Here is a 27,161-nt window from a genome sequence, read left to right as displayed (position 1 = left end):
AAATTCATGACCTTTACTTGGTTGGTTCTCTGTCTCACACAAACCATCAGGCAGATAAAGGACTCATCACAACTGTTCATCAACAGTGTATTAGCATGCTCAGAATGATGACATCCTACACAGCCATCAGCAGTCTTGAAACTATAATATTAATTAGAGTTTTCCTCTCTAACTACCTACAAAACTGAGACTGTGCCTGAAAGAGTTGCACATCCTTGGTGGGTGATGATGAATCAGCATCCACATTCCACATATCACTTAAAATATGGCACCCATAATCCCAGGAAAATGTGTGCATCTTAATGACAGTGGACTACAGTTTCTTTTTCTTTTTTCCAGACATTGTGAGCTCGTGAAACATTTCTGTATTAGTCGTCAAGCTCTGAAACGAATTTGGTGTGGTGTTGCAACTAGATCTAGAGGTAATGGTGGGGGGGGACCCACACAAACACATGATTTCTTTTAAAACATCTTTTATTATTTCTCTAGGGTGCATGGAAATATTTTTATGGAGCCTCGAAGTTACACAAAACACAGAAGGAGAAACCAAAATAGCTGTAAGTTTTATTCCTCCTTGGGGATTCAGAAGAGATGGAAAATCCATGGCATTAATACTGGAGCAGATCCAGTGCTACTTCAAATGTGCTTTTCATTAGCAAGAACGTAAGTGCTAATGCAGTTTATGATTCTGACTGAGGTCCTAATTTATGTGTAAGTGAGCACACTTAGCATAAAAGGTCACCATGCTCTTAACACTATGGCTAAAAGTAATCCTTCAGAGACTGCCTTAGCTCTAAATATCACGTAATCATTAGAATTCTGTTAAGAGTATATCATCAAGTATTTACTGTTATTAATCAATACCAGTTGACTACACCCTTCTCTGCTTATCAGCAGTATTTTCAGTGGTTTCTCTAGCACATCATAATTTCTAGTATTTTTTTACCTTAAAGTAGTAAGTAGTAAAGCCAAAAGAAAGTTGGAGTAGCTATACCTATATCAGGTAAAATAGACTTTAAAACAAAAACCGTAATAAGAGAGAAAGAAGGGCAATACATAATGATAAAGGGGTCAATCTAACAAGAGGATATAACATTGTAAGTATTATGCGCCCAACATAGGAGTGCCTAAATATATAAAGCAAATATTAATAGATGTAAAGGGAAACATAGCAATACTATAATAGTAGAAATCACTAACATCAATGGACAGATCATACAGACAGAATATTAATAAGGAAACATCGGCCTTGAACAATGTGTTAAAGCAGATAGACTAAACAGATACTTACAGAACACTCCATCTAAAGCAACAGAATCTTATTTTGTTTTCAAGTGTACATGGGACATTTTTCAAGATATATCTAGTTTTGGTCATAAAATTAGTCTTAACACATTTAAGAAAATTAACATCATATCAAGTATATTTTCTAACCATAATGGAATGAAATCAGTAATTAATTACATGATGAAAACTGGAATGTTCACATATGTAGAGATTAAGCAACATGCTACCGAACAACCAGTGGGTCAAAAAAGAAATTAAAAGAGAAATAAAAAAGATACCATGAGACAAATGAAAATGGAAATGGAACATACCAAAATTTATGGGATGCAACAAAAGTAGTTCTAAGAGAGAAATGTGTAGCTATCAATGCCTAACTCAAAAGCTGAAATAAGTGAAATAGGGACTAAAAAGATAATAGAAAAGATCAAGAAAAGTAAGAGCAGATTCTTTGAAAAGATAAACAAAGCTGACAAACCTTTAGCTAGGCTCACCAAGAGAAAAAGAGACAACTCGAATAAATGAAATCAGAAATGAAAGAGGAGTTGTTGTAACTGCTACCACACAAATACAAAGGATCAGGAGACTACTATGAAAAATTATATTCCAATAAATTGGATAACATAGAAAAAATGGGTATTCCCATATGTATACAACCTACCAAGACTGAATCATTATAAAACAGAAAATCTGAAAAGACCAATTACCAGCAAGGAGATTGGAATGGTAATCAAAAACCTCCCAACAAACAAAAGTCTGAGACTAGAAGCTTTCACTGGTGAGTTCTACTATCTCTTCAAGGAATTAATACCAATCCTCCAACTCTTCTTAAAAATACAAGAGTGAGTAACTCTTCCAAGCACAATTTAGAGGCCAGCATTGTTCTGATACCAGATCCAAAAAAGGATGCCACACACACAAAGAAGAAAATTACAGATCAGTATCCCTGATACACACAAACGCAAAAATCCTCAACAAAATATCAGCAAACCAAATTCAACAGTATGTTAAAAGATTCATTCATCATTATCAAGTGGAATTTATTCCAGGATGCAAGATGATTCAACATCCTTTTATGATAAAAATCTCAACAAAGTGGGTTTAGACGGAATATACCCTCAGCATAATAAAGGGCATATATGACAAGCCCCTAGCTAACATCATACTAAACGGGGAAAGGTTGAAACCTTTTCCTTTAAGATCATGAGCGAGACAATAATGCCCACTCTCAAACTTTTATTCACATAGCACTGGAAGTTCTAGCCAGAGCAATTAGGCAATAAAATAAGTGTCATCTAAATTGGAAAGGAAAAAGTAAAGTTGCCACTATTTGCAAAAGACATGATATAATCTATAGAAAATGCCAAAGACACTATCAACAAACTGTTAATACTAGCAACCAAATTTAATAAAGTTGAAGGATCCAAAATCAATACACAAAATCTATTGTTTCTTTACATTAATAACCAACTATCATAAAGAGAAATTAAGAAAACAATCTGATTTATAATTACATCAAAAAGAATAAAACACCTTGGAATAAATTTAGACAAGGAGGTGAAAGTCTTATATATAGAAAACTGCAAGACATTAATAAATTAAAGAAGACACAAACAAATGTAAAGATATTTTGTTCCCAAAGATTGGAGGAATTCATAGTGTTAAAATGTCCATACTACCCAAAGCAATATATAGATTCAACGCAATACCTATCAAACTCCAATGGTATTTTTCACAAAACTACAACAAATAGTCCTAAAACTTGTATAGAATTTCAAAAGATCACAAGTAGTCAAAGCAATCTGGAGAAAGAAGAACTAAGCTGGAGGCATCATGCTCCCTGACTTCAAACTAAACTACAAAGTTACATTAATTAAAACAGTATGGTACTGGCATGGAAACAGACACATAGATGAATGGAACAGAATGGAAAGCCCAGAAATATACAGATAATTAATTTATGACAAAGGAGACAAGAATATATAATGGGGAAAGAATAGTCTTTTCAATAAATGACATTAAGAACATTGGACAACCACGTGTCATAAAATGAAACAGGACCAGTGACAACATACACAAAAGCTAACTCAAAATGAATTAAAGATTTGAATGTAAGACTTGAAACCATAAACTTCCTAGAAGAAAACAGAAACAGTAAGATCCCTGACATAGGTCTTGGCAATGATTTTCTTAATCTGACATCAGAAGCAAAAGCAACAAAAGCATAAATAAGCAAGTGGGACTGCATCAAACTAAAAAGCTTCTACACAGCAAAGGAAATGATAAAACAGAAAGGCAACTTACTGATTAGGAGGAAATAATTGTAAATCACATATCTGATAAGAGGCTAATATCCAAAATAACAAAGCACTCAGACAACTCAATAGCAAAAAATTAAAACACTCTGATTAAAAAATGGGAAGAAGATCTGAGTAGACATTTTTCCAAAGAAGACATACTGCAGATGGCCAACTAGTACATGGAAAGATGTTCAACTTCATTAATCATCAGGGAAATGCAAATCAAAAACACAATGAGATACATCTCACAACTGTTAGAATGGCTGTTATCAAAAAGATAAGAAACAACAAGGATTGGCAAGGATCTGGTGAAAAGGGAATCCTTGTGCACTGTTGGTGGGAAAGTAAATTGGTTCAGCCATTTTGGGAAACAGTATGAAGGTTCTTCAAAAACTTAAAAATAGAATACCATACAATCCAGCAACTCCACTTCTGGGTATCTATCTAGAGAAAATAAAAATACTAACTTGAAAAGATATATGCACCTACATATTCATTGCAGCATTATTTACAGAAACAACCTAAGTGTCCACTGACAAATAAATGGATAAAGAAGATGTGATATATATATATATATATATATATATATATATATATATATATATATATCTCCAATGGAATATTATTCAGCAATTACAAAAATGAAATCTTGCCATTTGTGACAACATGGATGAAGCTTGAGGGCATTATGCTAAGTGAATAAGTCAGAGAAAGAAAGACAAATACTGTGTGACAAACAAACAAACACCAAAAAAACATGCCCATAGATCTACAGAACATATTGGTGATTGTAAGAGGCATGGGGTAGGGAGTGGAAGAAATGGGTGAACTGTTACTTGTTTTGTTTTTTGTTTTTAGTTTAAATTGAGTAAAATTTTAAAAGGTGTTTTCGTTTTTTTTTTTTTCTTTTTTTTTCTTTTTTTTTTTTTTTTACTGTTCAGTTACTTTTGAGAGACAGACACAGCACACGCAGGACAGGGGCAGAGAGAGAGGGAGACACAGAATCTGAAGCAGACTCCGGGCTCTGAGCTGTCAGCACAGAGCCCTGTGAGGGACTTGAACTCACAAACTGTGAGATCATGACCTGAGCTGAAGTCAGATGCTTAACTGACTGAGCCACCCAGGCACCCCAAATTGAGTAAAATTTTAAAAAAATGAATACTTATGTACAAAATTTGGGAAGTATAAAAAAGTTGTCAAAATATACTCTTGCTTTCAAGATCACGAGTCACTATATTTTTATATGTGTTTTCAGTCTTTTTCTACATATCATACATAGTTGTGATCATAAGGCACATATCATTTCATAATATACTTCTAAAGCTAGTTATTTCAAATAGTTCGTAAGCATCGTTAGTGACTGCACAAAAATTCCAATCATAATTTACATTTAAAAAATTACTGTAACATTCCACTTCACTAAAGAAACTTAGACATAGAGGCTGGTGTTTCTACTAATAACTGCACAGCAGCAACTCTGTCCAGTTCTTGGAATTGATATGACCCTTGGTATACCAGACTTTGTATCCAAAATGCAGTTCTTATTCTTTGCATGCTCAAAATTGTCCCCATTTAATGTAACATCCTGTTGTAATGAGGTGCCATTACATGCAGTCAAAATCCTCAATGTTGTAGAAGTTAAACACATTTTAACTGAAACTTGAGGAATGGAATATCACCTTCCAGTAATATTAAGTAAGACACTTAATCTTTCTCTGACTTGATTTCTAATTTTTTTTCAAAAGAATACTAACATATAAATTAAGATAAAGTGATCATGCAAATTAGTAGTGGTACTGAACACCTGGAATCAATAAAGCCCAGGTAATACAATCGTTAATTCTTATTTACTTCGAAGACTCGTTCACAGATCAATGTCTACCTGTGGGAAGAAGGAGCTTGCACCCTGAACGTCTGAATCTCAGGCCAAAATTTAATGTAGAAAGATTTTCTCTAAACAAAGGTTTCTACTTTTTAACTGCTCAGGATCTCAATTGTATCATGTGAACAGTACTGTCATTAGATAACAATATGTGAAAACCCTTACAGGTTTTAGAAAGATATTTCTGTGTTCCATTATTGGAACATACATATAAAGTACCGTTATTCATATCAAAGTCATTCAAAGGTTTGCCATTAGTAAACATGGAAGTACTTCTGAATAATTTTAAAACTTGGAAGAATATCTTTAAAGAATGAATACATCTGGAACTCTTTAAAGATAGTGACCCAAAGGTAACCTACGAATCACTCCCTTCAATGGCTATACACCCTTAGATTGAATGACTTTGAAACAGAAGATGACAATGTGAAAGTGCCCCTCTGAAGTTTATTTTGTGACATGAGTTCTCCTGAATATAAAAGTAATATTTTAATCTGCTATTGGTGGAAGTATAAAACTTGTTTAACCACTCTGTGAAATTATTTGGGAATATCCAATACAGCTAAGAATCTGTATCTTCTGTGACCATTAATTCTACTCCTTGATATGTAAAAAACATGTTTTACGTTCGCTAAAAGGTAGGTGTAAAACTTTTCATAGTATGTATTACTCATAGTAGCAACAGCCCCAAGTTGGATACAAATATCAATCAGCCAGTAGAATGAACGTATGGTGAGAATGAACAAACCAGAACTCCACAGAACAGCATAGGCGATTCAAGTGTAATGCTAAATGGCAGAAGCTAGACACAAAACAGCACATACTATATGAATTCATCTATTTAGATTTCAAACAGCTTATATTAATTTGACCTATCTTTAGAACTCTGGTGCCTCAGTGGGTCTTTTCAGACTTTTTGGCTTCATGTTCTACTTATTTTTCCTAGTGGGTTTAGTATTATATCTTGCTATTACAACCATTCTCATACTTACCTAACTCCAGAGGAGGGCTTCCTTTTTGTTTCACCTCGTGGAACTCAGACCAGCTGTGACAATGATCGAAGGAAAGAAATAGTCTGAAGAAAGTACTAGCTCCTTCTACTAAGCAACCACTACACTTTTATCTACAAAGCATTTTGCTATTGTAATTAAGGATTTATTTTTTTCAGATAGACACATGGAAATCATAGCAATACATATTAGTTAGAAAACAAACGTATTTAGGCTTTAATAGATTTCCATACTTGTAGAGAAGAACGCAGGACCAGTTCCAGGTACGTGATTTCTGTCTCTTCAAACTGTGGCTCCCTTGTCTCTTTTTTGCCATCTCCTATGTTCTGACTGATGGGAAATCTTAAATTCCACCCACAAAATTTCATCTGATTTTGTCCTATTTCCAGGAGCTCGGCTCTTCCAAGTGCAATAGAAAACTCACTAATGCAGCCATTAAGGGGAAGGACACCAATTTTCCACCCTTGGAAAGTCGAGATTTGGGACTTGACCGGATGTTCTAGGAACTCCCTACATATTTAACAGCAGCCAAGATAACTTTTGCTCAGAAACAGTATCAAAAGTAAGGTTTTGATGATTGAGTTCTTGATATTATGCAATTAATTCCTACACCACCACCACCACCACTACCAATAACTCTTTGAAAAACAGATTGGCTTTGGGGTGCCTGGGTGGCTCAGTCAGTTGACTGTCTGACTCTTGATTTCCATTCAAGTTATTATCCTGGGGTCATAGGATTGAGCCCCGTATAGGGCTCAACACTGAGTGTGGAGCCTGCTCAAGATTCTCCTTCTCCCTCTCCCTCTGCCCATCCCCTGCTTCCCTTGCACACTCTCTTGGAAGGAAGGAAGGAAGGAAGGAAGGAAGGAAGGAAGGAAGGAAGGAAGGAGAGAAAAGAAAAGAAAAGAAAAGAAAAGAAAAGAAAAGAAAAGAAAACAGATTGACTTTGATGCCATACTTGAAAAGTATTTTCTCAAATCTAATCACACTGGAATATTTTATTTCCTCTTTAGCTAAAAGCAACATTTTAGGAAAGCAAGGTTTCAATTCTCCAATTGGAAGAGAAAAATTATAAACAAAAGATTAAGATTCTTACATCAGAGAATAAATGTTTGAGTCACCAAGTGAAATAATAGCTATCAAATGAAGTCACAATTTGTTTTAAATAAATGAAATCATTGTCTATCCATCCATCCATCCATCCATCCATCCATCTATCCATCTATTGAGTTTCAAAGTACTATAAGATCCTCATCTCTTCTATCTGTGGCTTTAAGTATTGGCCCTGTGAGCCAGATCTAAATGAAATTCAGAAAATACTGATTGCTAGTCTAGTGATGTGAAAACCACATTACTATTGCAATTTTAAAAAATGCTTCAAAAACCGCCATGGACCTTGACTTGATAGCTAAATTTTATGAAAAGTAGTTGCAGTTTTGGGCTAAGGTTTCCTGTAAACACATTGGCTAAAAATTTGTTTTAAAACCACACTACTAAGAAATCTTGTAAGAGAGAAGCCTTAAAAATATTAGGTTTGGGGCACCTGGGTGGCTCAGTCAGTTAAGTGTCCAACTTCAGCTCAGGTCATGATCTCATGGTTGGTGGGTTTGAGTCCTGTGTTGGGCTCTGTGCTGCCAGCTTACAGCCTGAAGCCTGTTTTGAATTTTGTGTCTCCCTCTCTCTCCCCCACTCCCACTCTGTCTCTTTCTCTGTCTCTTTGTCTCCGTCTCTTTCTCAAAAATAAACATGAAAAAAAATTTTAAAAAATATTAGGTTTGCTTCCAGTTCTCCACAATAGTCAACATCTATTATAATGGCACCCCTAATGATTATTGTGAATATTCTTTGCCATATTTTAAATACAGAGTAATCAGAGTGTAACTGCATGGTTTGGTATTCTGTTGTAATAACTCAGAGGGCAGCCACATGTTCCCAATAGCAGGACAGAAGAAAACCTCTTGAACGTAAAACAGCAATTATTCTAAAAATAATTAGATCTTGTTTAGCTCTTCTAATGAAGTGTTAGTTAACGCTCATCTCTTATGATTAACAGCTTTCTGCTGTACCAGCTACCTAGGTTTCAGTTTCAAGATGTAAAGTTATCATATTCATTCTAACCAGGAGCTCACTCGAAGAATTCAGTGTCCTGTTGAAGTATGATAGAGCCCACACAGCTTGCTCTGAGCTTCTGAACCTCAAAAAATGGGAAACATCATCAATTACTGTTATCTGGACTTCTCTCTTCAAGGTAATTTCCCATGTGTCTTGCCTAAGGGAACTCTGATCCAATCAATTACTAGCCTTGGAGGAATCACACTGTTTTGGATAGATTTATTTTCTTTTTTTAAATTTTTTAAAACATTTTTATTTATTCTTGAGAGACAGAGAGAGACACAGTGTGAGCAGGGGAGGGGCAGAGAGAGTGGAGGAGACACAGAATCGGAAGCAGGCTCCAGGTTCTGAGCTATTGGCATAGAGCCTGACGTGGGGCTTGAACCCACCAACTGTGAGATCATGACCTGAGCTGAAGTTGGATGCCCAACTGACTGAGCCGCCCAGGTGCCCCTGGATAGATTTCTTTTGATAGTCTCATCACTGCTCTACTTGAACAAAAGGTATTCAGGTCCAACCTGCAGGAACTGTATCAGCTCTTGAGTTAATACATCATTATCTTATAATTCATCACTACTTTAGCTATCTCTTGCTGACTGCTAAAGCAGATGAAGGGATTATTTCCCATGTGGCCTCTATTATCTCTATATTATCTATGCCAATGATTATGAAATGTAGCCAAATTGGCTACAATGATCCATTTTATACATATTACATAAGATTGCTCCCCAAAAGATATTTCCTTAAAAATTTATGACTACGATTTAACAGTTAATATTTGAATATGTACTAGTCTACCCTTTTGGGGTCTGCAAGTAAAAATAAACAAACGCTGACCTCAGAAATTTTTTTCACCATTAAACAAAATCTTCTAATCCTGTTATTAATCATCATTCTTATGAAAAATGCATCTCCCATAAGCACAGATTTAGAGGGAAATTTCATTTACCTCTCTCTTAGAAGATCTTAAACCACCTTCCATACTGTGAAACATTCATTCAGTCAACAAATACTAATTAAGTACCAATATACACCATATGCTATACCAGACTAGGTATATGCTCAGTGATGCAGTACGGCCCTCCAGACTTTTCTTTAGGCTACTTTCTTTTTCTTTTCATACAGTTGATTTCAGAATCTTACAAGGATTATCAATATTAGCTGTAATTATGAAAACAGCTAATTTTTGGTTATTATATTTTGGTTCTTATCCACATGGGTAGATGAATGTGATTTTTCAATGTTGTAAAAGTTCCTAGAACCCCCTTCCTGTCTACCTCTGGAGAACAGATAATTACATATAATGAACCTTGTATAATTTTTGAGGCATATTCCATTCAAAAATAGCTAGGGTGTGATAGCCCTCCTTGTTTGACTTCCTAAGGAAAAGATAAAACCATTATACAAGAAAAGTTTTGGAATTACAGCTGCAATAGAGATCTTTGATCCAGGATTCCTTTCCCTAAAGGCCCACCTTTCTCCAGAATCTCTGATTTTCTTATGTGAACCTCATTTTTATTTTTTTTTAAGTTTTGTCAAGGGAGAAAGAACAAGAAGATGTACTAGAGATCTTGCATACAAAAATTGCTCTTCAAGGAATTCTGTTTTAGGAATATAAATATACATATGTAGGCTTTAAATTTATATATATATAGGTTATTTGATATATAGCATTTATAGGTTAGGAAGATTATATAATATATATCTTATATGTCTCATATATATAAAAACTCTAGCCTTGGCTGAATCAAGATATTTTCCTTTGATAGTTTCATCATTGCTCTACTTTAATAAAAGTGAAGATACACACAGACACACACACAGACACACACACACACACACACACACACACACACACCTATTTGCATATTTCAAATTATCTTTAATCCTAGGGTTTTTAGGTAAAGAATAAAATTGCCTCTGTGATAACAGAGCACTTTTTAAAAAAATTTTTGTTTACCACACTTATGTTTGCCCTGCCTTCCACTTTGTCACCTGCACCCCATCCCTCACCTTCTACCTGCCAGGTGCAGCCTCACTCTCAGCTCTGGAACCAATCCTATTTCTGGGTATAAGGAATGTAAGGGCCTCGGCTAATAGTTCAGCACCAAATCAGACTTGATTTGCTGTTCTATTACCTGCTCTCCGTCTTGCCTTCCCGGTAACCTACTTCTGCCCTGAAAACTGTACACTTTCAGAATTTCTCCCTGGCCAACTGCCTCTGAATTCCCTATCTCTAAGCTATGCCCATTACCTGGGCTTCTATGGAGCCCTTCTTCTTTGCTGCACAACCCTTTCAGGTAAAGCCTGCCCATGTTTAGGTAGTTGTGAGACCTCCTTAGTGCTGCTGACAGACTATGTCACCTTTGGCCACAGCCTGTCACCAGACTCCTAAGGAGATGCTGCCCTTGGCTCATCTAGATACATCCTGGCACCTGGTCCTGGCTCAGCCCTTGCACGGCCTCCTCAGCCCAGCTGTGCCTCTTTGGCTCCACACTTCTGCCAAATGAGCTTCAGTTCTAAAAACAACATCTGGAAGCAGTGGTTGGTAAGCAGGAGTTACAAACCTGCCATGTCTGGCCTACAGATGTATTCATGTGTTTTGCTTGGCTAGCACAGTATTGATATACAGAGATTTTTTCCTTTCTTTCTTTTTGTTAAGTTTACTACTGACTTCTACAAATTAGAAAATTTCGCACAAAAAGGCAAGCAAACAAGAATACAAAAACAAATTTCCAGGCTGACTTGAAGGTGGAAGCTGTAACACGTCAGATCCATGCTGCCACGTGGCAACCCTCTACTTGAAATGAGCAGTCCTTGTTTACTCAGGTTGTGTGTGATTTCTCTCTCCAGATGGTATAGTTGCTGGGTAACCTATTGTCTTCTGCAACTGTAACCAAATGTCAATGACCCTGGACATCATGTTGGTACTGCTGCATTTTTCCATATGCCAGATTTAAGTGGAAAGTTGATAAAGTCTTCTAACTTGTCTCAACTAAAAGTGGGAAACAAATAATTGATCTAGTTACATGCTAATAAAAAAGAAGAGAGAATAGTTCTAATGGTATGGAAGCATTCCTAAATGTGCAATATGCAACATTTCTGACATCTTTCCAGTTGAATTCACACATTTGTGTTACTAGCCCAATTCTTGTTGGCATTTAAGTTTTTTTATCCATAAAATAGACCACTTTGGAGAAAAGGGTCAGGATGGTGAAATGATTCAAGACCAAGAAGAAATACTAAGAATATTGAAATATGTAGCTGGAAAAGAGAAAACTTAGCAGATCACGATAATCTTCACATATCTGAGGAGTAATTAGAAGAAGTAAGTCTAAGTCTTTTTTACTATTTTTCATGTTTATTTATTTCTTTTGAGAGAGAAAGACAGTGCACAGGTTGGGGAGGGCCAGAGCGAAGGAGAGACAGAATCCCAAACAGGCTCCATGCCATCAGCACAGAGCCCGATGTGGGCCTCAAAGTCATAACTGTGAGATCATGACCTGAGCCGAGATCAAGAGTCAGACACTTAATAGACTCCCCCACCCAGGTGCCCCAAGAATTAACTCTTGCTGTGTGGTTTCACAGGACTGATGATGGGAAAGAGTTGTAGGGAGACATGTTTTGGATGCATGAAATAGTAATGGAAAACCACAGGATGTGACAAGTTCTCCATCCCTGCTTGTGTGCCAGAAGCATCTACAGCAACACCTACAGACCTAATTTTGCCTTCAGACCTAAATGCCTATGACTTTTCAGTAAAAAGAGACATTACACTGAGAACACTGATTTTTTTTTAAATCAGTTTTATATAAAACTGAGAGTAGAGGCGGGATAAAGGGAGTGTGTAAGGGAAAAAATGCAGAAAGAATGAAGGTAGGTAACGGTTTTGAACATTAAGCATTGTTTGGGGCCAGTGGAAGATAAGAAAACCCTAAGAATTTTGAAGTTATACCAGTCATTTTCAGGCTTATTAGGCTTTTGGCACTGAAATGCACTCTTCAATTCAGAGACAATACATTTGGGTCTTTCTATTGGTTTCCATCCCTAGAACATACTTTGGTGATTCATCATAGAGGTACCTACCATTTCTGTACAAGTTAAATGCCAACCAAGGCCATTTCACATTTACTTTAGACATATGTAAGGATCATCAAAATAATATATACTTTTAAAAAAAATTTTTTTTTTAAGTTTATTTATTTTTGAGACAGAGAGAGACAGAGCATGAACGGGGGAGGGTCAGAGAGAGGGAGACACAGAATCCGAAACAGGCACCAGGCTCTGAGCTGTCAGCACAGAGCCCGACGCGGGGCTCGAACTCACGGACCGCGAGATCGTGACCTGAGCCGAAGTCAGACGCTTAACCGACTGAGCCACCCAGGCGCCCCTAAATAATATATACTTTTTAACAAGAGTGACTCTTTTGGTAAAAATATATTCTTGTCCTTGAAAATAATCCCTAGAAAATACTCTGTGCATATCAAATGAATCTTTTACTCTAGAGTACTTTTTGCTCATTGAAAGAAATAAAAAATCAAAATATAATAGTTCATTATTTTTTTCCTCCTCATGTATAAGTTTTTGATGAGTTAAGGTATATGTTTCCTTAGCACATAACCCAAAGCCCTGTATACAGGGGTAGTTTAATAAATGTTGAACACTGAACACATTTTATTAAAGAAATCTATAACTCCCCTGACATTTTTATATGTGACCGCCACGTAATTTCAGTTGTTCAGTTTAGTTTTGCCTCAAAATTCACATGTAATTATGGAGTACTTTAAAATCTCAAAACTTATTTCCTTCACACATCATGCTATCTGTATAGATCAGCAGTGATTAAGATGAAGTCTAAGCATTTAATCGATTTTCTAAATGGGAGGGAGAAGAGTGTCAAGAAAATAACTTTAACAAAATATGTAGTTATGCAAATCTAAGTCTCTCCAGCAAGACAAGGAAATGATTTAGCATGTTCAGAATGCACAGGCCATTTGTGCATTCTGCTTTATCACAGCCAATAAAATGGAACCACTATCCCTGGAAAAGAGCAAACGTGTACTCAGGGTAATTAGCAAGACCTTCAAAAGGATATCTATATTAAAAGGTTTCCTAATAAACAATTCTGACGATATTCTCTTATTGTTGTCTTTCAGAGACCAGATATAACATTCTCTGTGGGATTTCTTTCTTTCTTTCTTTTTTTCCTGCTCTAACTTCTTATCTTTGAGGAGGAAATGTTAGGAATATTTAGAAAGAAATAAAAACAACTTGTCAGTTGGAAAGGAAGTGTTTCATCAAAGATAAAAGGGGGAAACCCACTTTATTACTGGTTCTACAGCCTTCTCTCATATCTTCTTTCAAACCTAAGTCTTAAAGATGTGATGACACCATGGGAATTTCAACATTTTTTTCCTAGTTATACAATGCATTCACCAGTCCTTACTTGTCATTTTGTGGTATATCTTCACGTTATTATATGGAACAGTTGGATTATCCATTTCCCTGATATTTTGAATTTGCAACGGAATAAAGGAATCAAAAAGATATATATGTGTATATATATGTACATATACATATGTATATATATATGGATGCATGATTATATATGACACACATGATATATATATATATCATATGTGTGTATGTATGTGTGTGTGTGTGTGTGTGTGTGTGTATATATATATACACACACTTATCAAGGACCCCTTTGTTCTGTCTCTGAGCCCAAGCTTCATTTGCTAAACAGAAAAAAATACTATCATGCCTACATTAATATTCTTTAAACATGTCCAAAGTGTCCATCTTATGGAATGCATAGACATAGCTACAATACCATCTATACCTTATGTCTTCTCATAAAATTTGAGGAAGTATAGGCACGAATATTTTTTGATGCAGTGAAACTTGCCTCTAAAGTGAAAAGGAAAGCCACAAACTGGGAAAAGATATTTACAGTACATACAGCTGGCACGAATTTAGCATATAGTGCACACACACACACACACACACATACACACACACACACACACACACACACACACACACAAATAACCAAATCAACAGAAAAACAGGCAAAAGACACAGACATTTCACACAAGAACATGAATGGTCAGTAAATTTTGAAAAGATGTCGCCTGCAAAAGTAGTCAGGGAAATGCAATGAAACCTCAATAAAAAATCATTTATATTTATCCAACCTGAAAATAGTAAAAAGCCAGAAAATATCAGTGATGATTGGATGATACAGGGACCTATACACTGCTGCTGGGATTGTAAGCCAAGACAGTGATTTAGAAACAATTTTCATTACTTGGCCAAGTATAACCCTATGGCAAGTCGATTTCTAAGACTATAAGGCAGTGCTTCTCAAAGTGTGTCCTCAAACTTCTTTACTGTCTGCAATAAGATTGGCACAGAATAACGACACCAGAAAAAAGAGAACTACAGGCCAATATGTCTCATGAATATTGATGCAAAGACACTTGACAAAACATTAGCAAACCGAATCCAACAATATATTTTAAAAAATCACACACCACAGCTAAGTGGGATTTATGCCCAGGATACAAGGATGGTTCAATAGTGCTAAAACAATCAACATGATACATCACATTAATAAGAGAAAGGATAGGGGTGCCTGGGTGGCTCAGCTGGTTGAGTGCCCAACTCTTGGTTGCCGCTCAGGTCATGATCTCACAGTTTATGGCTTCAAGTCCTGCATAGAGCTCTGTGCTGCCAGTGTGGAACCTGCTTGGGACTTTTTTTTCTCTCTCTCTCTCTTAAAATAAATTTAAAAAAACTTACAAAAAAACAAAAGAAAGATAAGAAAAAGGATTAAAACCATAAGATCATTTCAGTCCATGCAGAAAAAGCATTTGACAAAGTACATTATCATGATAAAAACTCTCTGCAAAGTAGGTCTAGAGGGAACATATCTCAAGATAATAAAGGCCTTATACGAACAACTCATAGCCAACATCATACTCAATGGAGAAAAACTGAGAGCTTTACCCTAAGGTTAGAAAGGATGTCCACTCTTACCACTTTTATTTAACATAGGACTTGGAGTCCTAGCCACAGCAATTAGACACCACAAAGAAATAAAAGACATCCAAATTAGTAAAGAAGAAATAAAACTCTCACTATGAAGATGACATGATATTATATATAGAAAACCCTAAAGACTCATCCAAAAACCCTACCAAAAAACTACTAGAACTGCTAAATGAATCCAATAAAGTCACAGGATACAAAATCAACACACAGAAATTTGTTGCATTCCTATACACCAATAGTGAAGCAGCAGAAAGTGAAATTAAGAAGAAAATCCCATTTACAATTGCACCAAAACAACGAAATACCTAGAATAAACTTAAAGAGGTGAAAGACCTGTATTCTGAAAACTATAAAACACTGATGAAAGAAATTCAGGAGGATGCAAGGAAATGGAAAGACATTCCATGCTCATGGTTTGGAAGAACAACTATTGTTAAAATGCATAAAGCATTCTAGTGATTTAATGTAATCCCTATCAAAATACCAACAGCATTTTTCACGGAACTAGAACGATACTAAAATTTGTATAAAGTCACAAAAGACTTTAAATAGCCAAGCAATCTTGAAAAAGGAAAACACAACTGAAGTATCACAATTCCAGATTCGAAATCATATTACAAAGCAGTGGTAATTAAAACAGTATAGTACTGGCAAAAAACCAGACACATAGGTCAATGGAATAGAATAGAACACTCGGAAATACACCACAGTTATCAAATTAATCTTTAACAAAGGAAGAATGACCATCCAGTGGGAAAAAGACAGTCTCTTCAATAAATGGTGCTGAGAAAACTGGACAGCCACATGCAAAAAAAAAAAAAAAGAAACTGGACCACTTTTCTTACACCATATGTAAAAACACCCTTAAAATGGATAAAAGACCTAAATGTGAGACCTGAAACCATAAAAATCCTTGAAAAGAGCATAGGCAGTGATCTCTTTTGACATCATCCATGGCAACATCTTTCTAGATATGTCCCCTAAAACAAAAGTAAAAGGCAACCTACTGGATGGAAGAAGATATTTGGAAATGACATATCAATAAAGGGTTAGTAGCTAAAATATAAAAGAACATCTAAAACTTAACACCCCAAAAATGAATAATCCAATTTAAAAATGGGCAGAAGACATGAAGAGACATTTCTTCACAGAAAACATACAGATGGACAACAGACACATGAAAAGATGCTCAACATCACTATCATTAGGGAAGTGCAAATCAAAACTACAATGAGTTGTCTATCACCTCACACCTGTCAGAATGGCTGAACTTGAAACACAAGAAACAAGTATTGGTGAGAATGTGGAGAAAAGGGAACCCTCTTGCAATGGTGGTGGGAATGCAAATTGGTGCAACCAATGTGGAAAACAGTATGGAGGTTCTTCAGAAAAATTAAAAATAGAACTATCCTATGATCCAGAAATCTCACTACTGGGTACTTACCCCCAAAATACAAAAACACTAACACACTCCTATGTTTACTGCTGCATTATTTATAATGGTCAAACTGTGGAAACAGCCCAAATGTCCATCAACTGATGAATGAAGAAGATGTAGTATATATATATATACAATGGAATATTATTCAGCCAAAAAAAAAAAAAAAAAAGAATGAGACCTTACCATTTGCAATGACATGGATGGAGCTAGAGAGTATAATGCTAAGTGTAATAAGTCTGTCAGAGAAAGACAAATACCGTATGATCTCACTCATATGTGGAATTTAAGAAAGAAAGCAAGCAAAGGAAAAGAAAAAGAGAGAGAGAGATAAAGCAAAAAACAGACTCTTAACCATAGAGAACCAACTGATAGTTACCAGAGGGGAGGCAGGTGGGGGGAATGAGGGAAGTAGTGGATAGAGATGAAAGAGTACCCTAGTCAAGATGAAAAAATTAATAAAATAATGAAAAAAAGAGATAGGCACAGAATAAATTACTTCGACAGAGTAATTCACCTCTGTTAAATGTGACCCCAAAATTAGAAATGGCTTTCATGTCTTTTTTCATTTAAAAGAAATAATTTTTGTTGTCTTCTCCCTCTCCCTCTGTCTTTTACACAGGATATTTTAAATCTTTGAAGTATTGGAAATAAGACAACTAAACAAGAAAAACAAAACTGATTATTCAACAAAGTTTGCGAAGCAGTGCCCTAGAGAACTCTTACTGCTAGCAGGCTGTCAAGAATGTTCATCATGATACCGTTTGCAACAGGAGAACAAGTGCAAGAAAGACCTTGAAATCAAAAGTGAAACAACCCACTCTCCTTCCCCCCAAGATAAAGGGAAAAATAGGTAGGTAAGCTATGGTATATTCACACAATGGAATATTATGTGATAGTAAAAATTAAGGAGTGATAATGATGCAAAATAACATGAATGAATCTTTAGAAAAGTAATGCTCAGTAATAAAAGCAAGCCCCAGAAGTCTCTATACAGTGACATCATTTTATAAAGCTCAATAACATAATTAATCAATTGGTTAATTAATGTATTCATTAATACAGTTTTTAGGCATATATACTCTCATGATAGAACTAATTTTTTTAAAGCAGGAAAAAGATGAGCTCCAATCCAATACAGTGGATATTATGCCAAAAGAGGGGGATGAGTATAAGAAGAAATAAATAGACTCACTTACTGCTGATGATCTGGTTCTTGAGTTAGATGATGGGCTCAAAAATGTTTATGTTATTATGATGCATTATATTTTAAGTAAATGTCGTGTATATTTTGGTGCATAAAATAACATAAAAATAGAAAAGCTGTTCCAAATAAAATCCAATTTCTTTTGGAAAAGAACTGTCAAAAATTTTGTGGCTACAGTGTACAAATAATGAGATTCTGTCTCAGATCTAAAGATAATGAAAATCTCCACTTACGCTATGAACTCTAAGTATAAAATGTTTAAAGTTAGGTGCTGTAGTAATACATGCTAAGATAAAAACATATATAAGACATATGAACATAAAAAAACTGTCAAGATCTTTCTGGAAATGCACACTGAGTTGAAAACAGGAATAAAGCCAACAATTATACAACCCATGTATATAAATAAAAACACATCTGGCATAAGGAATTTGGCATTCTTTCATAGTTCATATATTTCTCAAGCACTTAATACATCTTAGGCACAAATCTGGGGCTGGAAGTACAGTGGCAAAAATGATAGGTAAAATCTTATTTCAATGTGCTTCAAGATGGAGGGATTTAGGACAGATATGCAACACCAAACATGTGATCAATCAGAATCCTAGTGCTATGTGCTATGAAGAAAGTAAAAGAAGGGTAATGTAGTAGAGACAACAGGGATGTGAATGGGGAGAATCTAATACAGGGTGCTCAGAGATGTCTTCTCTGAGGAAGAAGCCATCAAGCAGACCATTTTCTGTAGAAAAAAAAAAAAGTTCTAGTTTAATGGCCTTAAAGGGGAATGAAGTTTTGGATTATTAGAAAAACTCAACAAGTTCTGTAAGACTGAAGCCATGGAGGGGTCACAGGGGGAGGTCACATAGCCTTACCCACCACTCAAAGGGTTTTTCAGAAGTTTGTTCATCAACTTCTTTGGGGCTCCATTAGCACTCTCTTCCTGCACATTCTGATTTATCTTCATAGATTCAGCCACCAACTGGACTTCTCTGCTTGATATTTCCACAGGTTCCCAAAACCCAACAGAACACAAACCTAACATATCATCTTTCCCACTAATGCAACCCATCTGGTGATGCTCCTGTACTTACTGGCCCAGTTGGCCATTCCAGAATTTAGGAGTCATCCTTAACTTTTTTGTTCCACTCACCCATCTAATTTATAACTGAGTATTACTGATTCTAACTCATAATACCAGCCTTATTTGTGTCCTCCCTGTCTTCTGACTATGAGTTTAGCATTGTCACCTCCCCTAAATTATTCAACTGGCCTTTTTACTGTTGCCCCGCCTGAGTTCTTGTCCCACCTCCAAGCTGTTTTTCATATGATTTTCATGGTAAACTTTCAAAAAAGGCATATCTGGCTTAAAACCTGCCAACTGCTGGGCCCCCTGGATGGCTCATTCGGTTAAGCATCCGACTTCAGCTCAGGTCATGAACTCACAGTTCATGAGATCAAGCCCGGCATCAGGCTTTCTGCTGTCAGCGTGGAGCCTGCTTTGTTCAGGTCCTCTGTCTCCCTTTCTCTCTGTCTCTGCCCCCCTCTCTCAAAAATAAACATTAAAGCAAAACAAAAACAGGCAAAACAAAAAACAAAAACCAGTCAAACCCAAAACAAACAAAAAACCCCCCAAAACCCCCCAAAAAACAAAATAAAACCTGCCAACTGCTTTCCTTGCTTAGTGGACAAACTCCAAACTCTTATGAGGCATGTGAGGCCTCTGGGATCTGTTCACTGACTCCTTTCCATGCCATTCACATGCACGGCTCTAGCCTGAGACTAGCAGTTCACAGATAGAAGTGATCACTCTCTCCCTTGGTCCTCATTGCACCAAGTATAAACTCCCAACGCAGGGCGGAGAATATCATTGCTCCCATTTTGTCTGTTTTCTTCATACGCTCCATGGATCCTCAGGATTTGAGGCAGAGCTTACCAGTCAGTAGGTCGTGAGTACTTTCTTGTTGAATGACTCAGGAGTGAATTAAGCCCTGTCTGTTTAATTTCTAGATAAATCTCAAACTATTTTTTTTTCCATCATCCCTGCCAGTACTTTGGTCTGTGTCTCATCAGCTCTTGCCTGGACTATTTCAGTAGCTTCTGAAATGGCCCAGTCTCCTCTTTCTCCACTCCATCTGCCACACAGCTGCCAGAGTTAAAATCCATTGGTACTGCTCCCTGCTTCCAGTTTTCAGTTGCTCAGAGCTCCTTGGCAGGAGGCTCCATGACCGTCCTGGGATTTCTCTGTAGCCATTGCACACGCAATGCATTCCAGTTACACAAAACTACTTACGTTCTCCCAAATATATTATGCTGCTTCTTGCCTTGGATTGAGTTTATTCCTTGTGCCTGGACCCTTACCCACTTCTCTACCTCTGGCACCACCCCTCCTCAATCCTTCTCTCTGTGGCTTAATCTCCTCAATCATTAAGATTCAAATCAAGCATTGCTTTCTCAGTGAAGCCTTCCACTGACCCCTACATGGCTACATGAGATAGTCTTCTGATTCCCACAGTACCAATGCAAACCCTGTTTATATAATACCATGGCCGATTATTTTTACCCACTTGTTTATCTCCTTCATTAACTTTTACTAAATGTAAGGGTCTGGAAATTTTCTTAGCGAATCCTGAACACATGGCATAATACCTAGGTAATGGAAAACCTTCAATAAGTGTTTGGAAGAACAAAAAATACTTAATGGTCTTAATTTTGCTATATTGGTCTTAGATAGTCTCTAAACAATTATATAACCAATTGTTCATATAAACAATTGTTTATATAAACAATTGAATTTTTAAAAATTTCCTCTAAGTCAAAGATTAATGAGGGTAGCAAGATAATTTTCTATCTCTTTTGCCTTTATGGAGAGATATATGATCAAGACATGGTCCCTCTTGAGAAGTGCTACCTTATTTCCAGAGAAATGAGTAATGAGTTCAGTACTAGCTGAAAAGCCTGAGAGCCTTCTGAACAGTTTTTCAGTGACAGTTTTGACATGAAGGGAAACCAATTCATTGTGATACAACGAGGTGGAGAAAAACGATGGTAACAAACAACAAACATAATTGAATCTGAAAGCATAAAAAGTCATGAAAGGATATGACTGTCATGAGCTCCAATGCTGAACAAATGAAAATCTATGAAAAAAAGAATCAAACGTTTACTTCAGACAGTTAAAATGCTTCATACCCTGATTTTCCAAAGACAAATATCAACATCTCTAAACCAATTCATTTTGTAGTCTTTAAAAGGAATAATGTAAATTTGTTAGTGTGGAGTAGGTTTTAAGAGAAATTTAAGTTTTAAGAAATACTATGGAGTGAACGTAAACAAAACTATTTATATAACACTTTCATATAATATCTTCACCTTTACAGCCAGAAAGAAGAGACCACACACACACAAGTATGTGTATGGGTATGTATATAAATGTGAATGTGTGTATCTATATCTATGCCTATTTATGTCTATATGCAAATAATTTTTTTTGGAAAGGTAAGATTGACTCTGGAGAATGGGCTTTAAGAGTCTGGTGTTACAGGGGTGCCTGGGTGCCTCAGTCGGTTGAGCGTCCAACTTCAGCTCAGGTAATGGTCTCATAGTCTGTGAGTTCGAGTCCCGCATCAGGCTCTGTGCTGACAGCTCAGAGCCTGGAGCCTACTTCAGATTCTGTGTCTCCCTCTCTCTCTGCCCCACCCCTGTTCATGCTCTGTCTCTCTCTGTCTCAAAAATAAATAAAAATATTTTAAAAAATTTTAAAAAAAGAGTCTGGTGTTACAGAGAAACATTCTTTTCATTATTTACCTTTTGTAGTTTGTGAATTTTTAGTCACATATGTGAATTTTATGTCACATAATACTCAAAGGAAAAACCCCACAAAATGTGAATGAACCCTTAAGTAAATAAAACCAGAGATGACTGCAATTTAATCATTCACACTGTTTTAAGGAAAGTCTGTGCTAAAGTTATCCTTACCATTAAAACAATGATGTATGTGATATTTTGTGGGTAGGTAAATGTTGCAAGCAAAATTGGAATTACTGTTTGTTTGTTCTTTTAGCTAAAACCTTAAATCAGATATCTTAAATAAATCATTATAGTGGTTTTAATAGTAATTTGTGATTTTAAGATGACATAATGATTTTTAGGAACAGCATTAAAAAATTTTTAATTTAATTTTAGAAAGAGAGAGAGAGAGCACAAACAGAGGGAGGGGGCAGAGGGAGAGAGAGAGGGAGGGAGAGAGAGAGAGAGAGAGAGAGAGAGAGAGAGAGAGAGAGAGAGAGAGAATCCCAAGGGGGCTCCATGCTCAGTGTGGAGCCCAGCGCAGGGCTCTATCGAATAACCCTAGGATCATGACCTGAGGCAAAATCAAGAGTCAGCCACTCAACTGACTCAGCCATCCAGGCACCCCAGGAACAACCTTCTAAACCCAGCTAAGTTTCTCCTCAGCAGATGAAGGCCCTCTTCAAGAAAGGTAATGTCTTTAACATATGTAAGTAGAATGTTACATAACCTCATAATTGTAGTTTACAATTGGTGAATATCAACAGGATTCAGAAAAATGCTATATGTTCTTGACTGTTACCTGCCAATGTCAAAGTAATAATCCTAAATCTTTGTGTGCCTTACCAAAATTTTACATTATATATTTCAATTTCTAAGGTTCCCCTTCTAAAATTATCATAAAACTTATGAATTTACCAATGGAAGCAAAAAACAAAACAAATTAAATTGTTCAAATATTAAAAGAAATCACCATGCATGCTAGTATAGCAATAACTTGGAGATTAGGACCAGAGACTGCGCATGCAACCAGACAAACCTGGACTTAAATCCAAATCATCCCCTTATAAGCTCTGTGACCCCAGGAAAGCAATACAGCTTCTCTAAGCCCCATTGCCCTCTTCAGAAACAAGGGAACATATCTCACTGAGTTGTTTAAAAGATTAGTGGGATTAAGATGCACAAACTTCCAGTTATAAAATAAATTAAATCATGGAGACAAAAAGTACAGCATAGGGAATAAAGTCAATAGTATTTTAATAATGTTTATGGTGACAGATGGTGACTACCTTTATGGTGGAGAGCTTTCCATCAGGTGGAAAGCAGGCAATCAGAATAAAGGGAGTGTAGATTTTGGAGCAAACCAAAACCAGCTTTGTCCACTGCTTCTCTCCCTTAGGTTGGTAGCCCATTATCAGAGACATTTTGACTGTCTTCTTACATTATAAACTTATCTTTATGTTTAACCTCTTCCGAAAACGCACTCTTTTGAAATGTAGTGAAAATCATAATATTCCATTAATTCCACATTTCCGACAGCCGAAAGTATAAATTAGGTGTCCCAGATGACACCCTAGGCCACCCAACAATCACGCATGTCTATGCACAGCAAAGGGTCAATTCCAAGACTGACTGAGAGGAGAAAAATTATACAAGTCATCTGCACAATTATCTCACAGACGATTGAGAGTTTAATGGAAGTAAAATTATTAAAACTTTCTGACTCTCGCCCTTGTCATAGTGCTGAGACTACAAGTCCTTCTTATATCTACCAAGAGGAACTTTTGGTAAATTGGCAAATGACTATAAAACGTTTTAAGTAAAAATCCCAGGACTCAGTGCTAATAGCACCTCTCTCCAACATGTCCTATATTATTGAAAGAGTCAATAAGGGGCACAGTTTATACTCCCACCGTAATTTCTAATAAAGATCTTCTGAATGAATTATACCTAGTAAAGGGGCTTAGGAAATATTAACTATAATGTTTATGATGTTTTTGGGGAAAGACTATAGAAGTCTGATTTTGTGGCCTGTGTTAGGCTATCTCAGGGTTTTCCAAATTTGGTAATATCGGCTTTGTGGGCTAGAAAATGATTTTATATGTGTGTGTGTGTGTGTGTGTGTGTGTGTGTGTGTGTGCGCACGCTCACGCGCGCACGCACATGCAAAGGAGGGCACCCTGCACTATAGGATGCTTGGCAGCATTCTGGTTTTTACTGACCAGATGCACCTATCCCATTGTAACAATTGTAAATGTCTTACTGGAAAATGTCTCCTGGGGTGGGAGGTAAAATTGCCTCCAGTTTAGAAGCATTGGCTATTTGTATGAACCAACTCAACTCTTGCTACCTTAAGCCTATTCATTTTCTCTAAGAATGTACATATTAAATATTTAATTTACTTCGCAGGTGGGGAAGGAGGAGGTCCCAGTCTTTTAAGCAGTTTGACAATATTATTGTTCCCTCATCAATTTATTTATTCTATTTCTAAAGAAACGATCAGTAGCTATAAATACTATTTTAAAAGCCCTTTGGTGATATTTATGAACCTACGCTGCTCCATTATGTCAGAATGATGAAAACTTTGACTAACAAGGTTTTTGGTTGTTTTTAATTTTTTTAATGTTTATTTATTTTTGAGAGAGAGAGACAGTGTGCGTGGGCAAGGGGCAGAGAGAGAGAAGGAGACAGAAAATCTGAAGCAGGGCCTGAAGCAGGGCTCGAACTCACAAACTATGAGATCATGACCTGAGCAGAAGTTGGACACTTAACTGACTGAGCCACCCAGGCCCCCCACTATTTGTTTTGTTGTATTTTGATTTAATTTCCTACTCATTCTCTTCAGTATAAATAACTAGAACAATGCCTTAGTTACTATAATAATAATTATTATTCTCCTTCATGTTTAATTTCTCATTGTGGACAGAAGTCCACTGTACATCTTACTTACTATGTTGGCCATTTTGATATATCTGTGGGGAGATACATATGTATCTTCATAAACACATGCACACACACACCCATGTGGAAGCATTTGATGGAGACTAGAGGTAGACAGGACATGGCAATAGTTGCTGGGAAGGATCTTATGTGGCTCATAGCTGCAGCCATCTCTCAATATAGATTTGGTGCTCAATTTTTTTAAAAAAGTATTTAAATTCAAATTAGTTAACAGACAGTGTAGTACTGATCTCAGGAGTAGAACCCAGTGATTCACCACTTCCATATAACACCCAGTGCTCATCCCAATAAGTGCCCTCCTCAATGCCCATCACCCATTTAGCTCATCCCTCCCCCCACCTCCCCTCCATTTTTAAGACAGATTATTGAGGAATCCAACAAAAAAGGGTAAAGCTACGTTCATTACAGTGGGGGCATGAGATGCTATAGACAGAGGGTGAAATTGGATCTCTGGGGAGTTAGGGACAAATAAATGTATGAATAGAGTAGAATTAGATACAGTGTTACAAGAAAGAGTAGAGAAAAAGAACAAGGCAGGGGAACAACAGACATGAGAGAAACCATGCCTTCTAGAAAGGTCTACTCATTGTGGAGTCATTTCTGTTGAGGCAGAAGCCAGAGCTTGAGAAAGAGCTCACATCAGCAGGAATCACCAAGCAATATCATGTGCAAAGCAAATTGCTATTTGTCCTCTGAGGAAGGTCAAAATCAAAGCAAAGAGCATCTTCTTGTTGAAAGATTTAGGGCAGACTGTAGTTTAGATCCAACATGGCTCCCTTTCTGAAGTATCTACCTAGGATATTACACTACATATATTATGTATATACATTGCAGGTCTGTCAGAAAGGTCATATATCAACTTGGATTTTGGCACTGTGGCTTAAGATACCAACAACATGGGTTATTCTGTAATAACTTATCATCTTATATTATTATTATTTGGTGGTACGTTATTTTTAATGTTTCCCCTTTGTGGACTGTGAGCTCTCTGAAGTTCAAGACCATGTTTAAACTTCTCATCGTGGTATCTCTAGTTCCTAGGTGAGTTTCTGGGCCTCATAATAAATGACTTAACATCTTTGGCATTTATGAAGGTATCAGGAATAACTATGCTTGTTTGAGATCTCTGAGGGTAACGAGAGCTGAAAGTTGAAAATGGAAAGTAGGTTCATTCACCAAATATTTCTTAAATGTCTGCTATGGGGGACACTAGATTTACAATAGTAAAAATGTCTATGCTCTTGTGGAGTTGACATTCTACCAGGTAAGTGAAAAAGGAAAAGAATAAGGGGCACCTGGGTGGCTCAGGCAGTTAAGCGTCTGACTTCGGCTCAGGTCATGATCTCACGGTTTGTGAGTTCGAGCCCCGTGTTGGGCTCTGTGCTGACGGCTCAGAGCCTGGAGCCTGCTTTGGATTCTGTGTCTCCCTCTCTCTCTGCCCCTCCCCCACTCATGCTCTGTCTCTTTCTCTCTCTCTCTCTCTGCCAAAAATAAACATTAAAAAATAAATAAAAAAATAAAAAATATATAAAAAAGGAAAATAATAAATTGGTTAATAATAGGTTTAAATTTGGATACACAGAATGAAGGAAATTAGTTGAATTATGAGGTAAGAATGGTCAGATACAACTTAGTATACGTAGGGTGGTCAGTGGGGGCCTTTTTGTGGGATTTGAGAATAGGAATTAGTTTAGATAGCATCTTACATACAAGGAGGATGTTTCTATATGGTATGGTTAAGAACTGTGTCCAGAGGGGTGCCTGGGTGGCTCAGTCGATTAAGCGTCCGACTTTGGCTCAGGTCATGATCTTGCAATCTATAGGTTTGAGCCCCGCATCAGGCTCTGTGCTGAACCTGGAGCCTGCTTTAGATTCTGTGTCTCCCTCTCTCTCTGCCCCTTCCCCCTCATGCTCTGTGTGTGTGTCTCTCTCTCAAAAATGAATAAACATCAAAGAAATTAAAAAAAAAAAAGAATTGTTTGCAGGTAGAGGGACCAGCATGGACAAAGTTCACGGGCGGGTAGAGCTTGCCTGCCAGTACACACATTGTTCCACATATGGGAACATAGCAATTAATCAAGTTGATTAACATCTTCCTCCTTGTGGAGGTTATGGTCTAGTG

The 27,161-nt window shown here is 36.7% G+C and overlaps 1 protein-coding gene and 2 long non-coding RNA genes across 4 annotated transcripts in view; 2 read left to right on the top strand and 1 right to left on the bottom strand.

Moving 5' to 3' along the window:
• Window positions 1-17,932, top strand: part of LOC122237899 — a 52,259-nt gene extending 34,327 nt beyond the window's left edge. Inside the window, exons 2-4 of one of the 2 annotated variants that reach the window (XR_006216637.1) lie at window positions 340-422; window positions 490-557; window positions 17,708-17,932. This is a non-coding gene — a long non-coding RNA (uncharacterized LOC122237899). Of the gene's footprint in view, window positions 1-339; window positions 423-489; window positions 654-17,707 lie in introns of those variants that run through there. The other variant, XR_006216636.1, reaches the window with a different exon arrangement.
• CHSY3 (chondroitin sulfate synthase 3) overlaps window positions 1-27,161 on the bottom strand; it is a 279,471-nt gene that overhangs the window by 36,876 nt on the left and 215,434 nt on the right. The window lies entirely within an intron of this gene.
• Window positions 6,872-11,908, top strand: LOC122237900. Its single transcript, XR_006216639.1, has 3 exons — window positions 6,872-7,038; window positions 8,598-8,724; window positions 11,775-11,908. It is a non-coding gene; the product is annotated as an uncharacterized LOC122237900 (long non-coding RNA).

This window comes from Panthera tigris, chromosome A1 (genome assembly GCF_018350195.1).
Source record: "Panthera tigris isolate Pti1 chromosome A1, P.tigris_Pti1_mat1.1, whole genome shotgun sequence".
Taxonomy (NCBI): Eukaryota; Metazoa; Chordata; class Mammalia; order Carnivora; family Felidae; genus Panthera; species Panthera tigris.
This window is presented reverse-complemented; position numbering and strand designations above follow the sequence as displayed.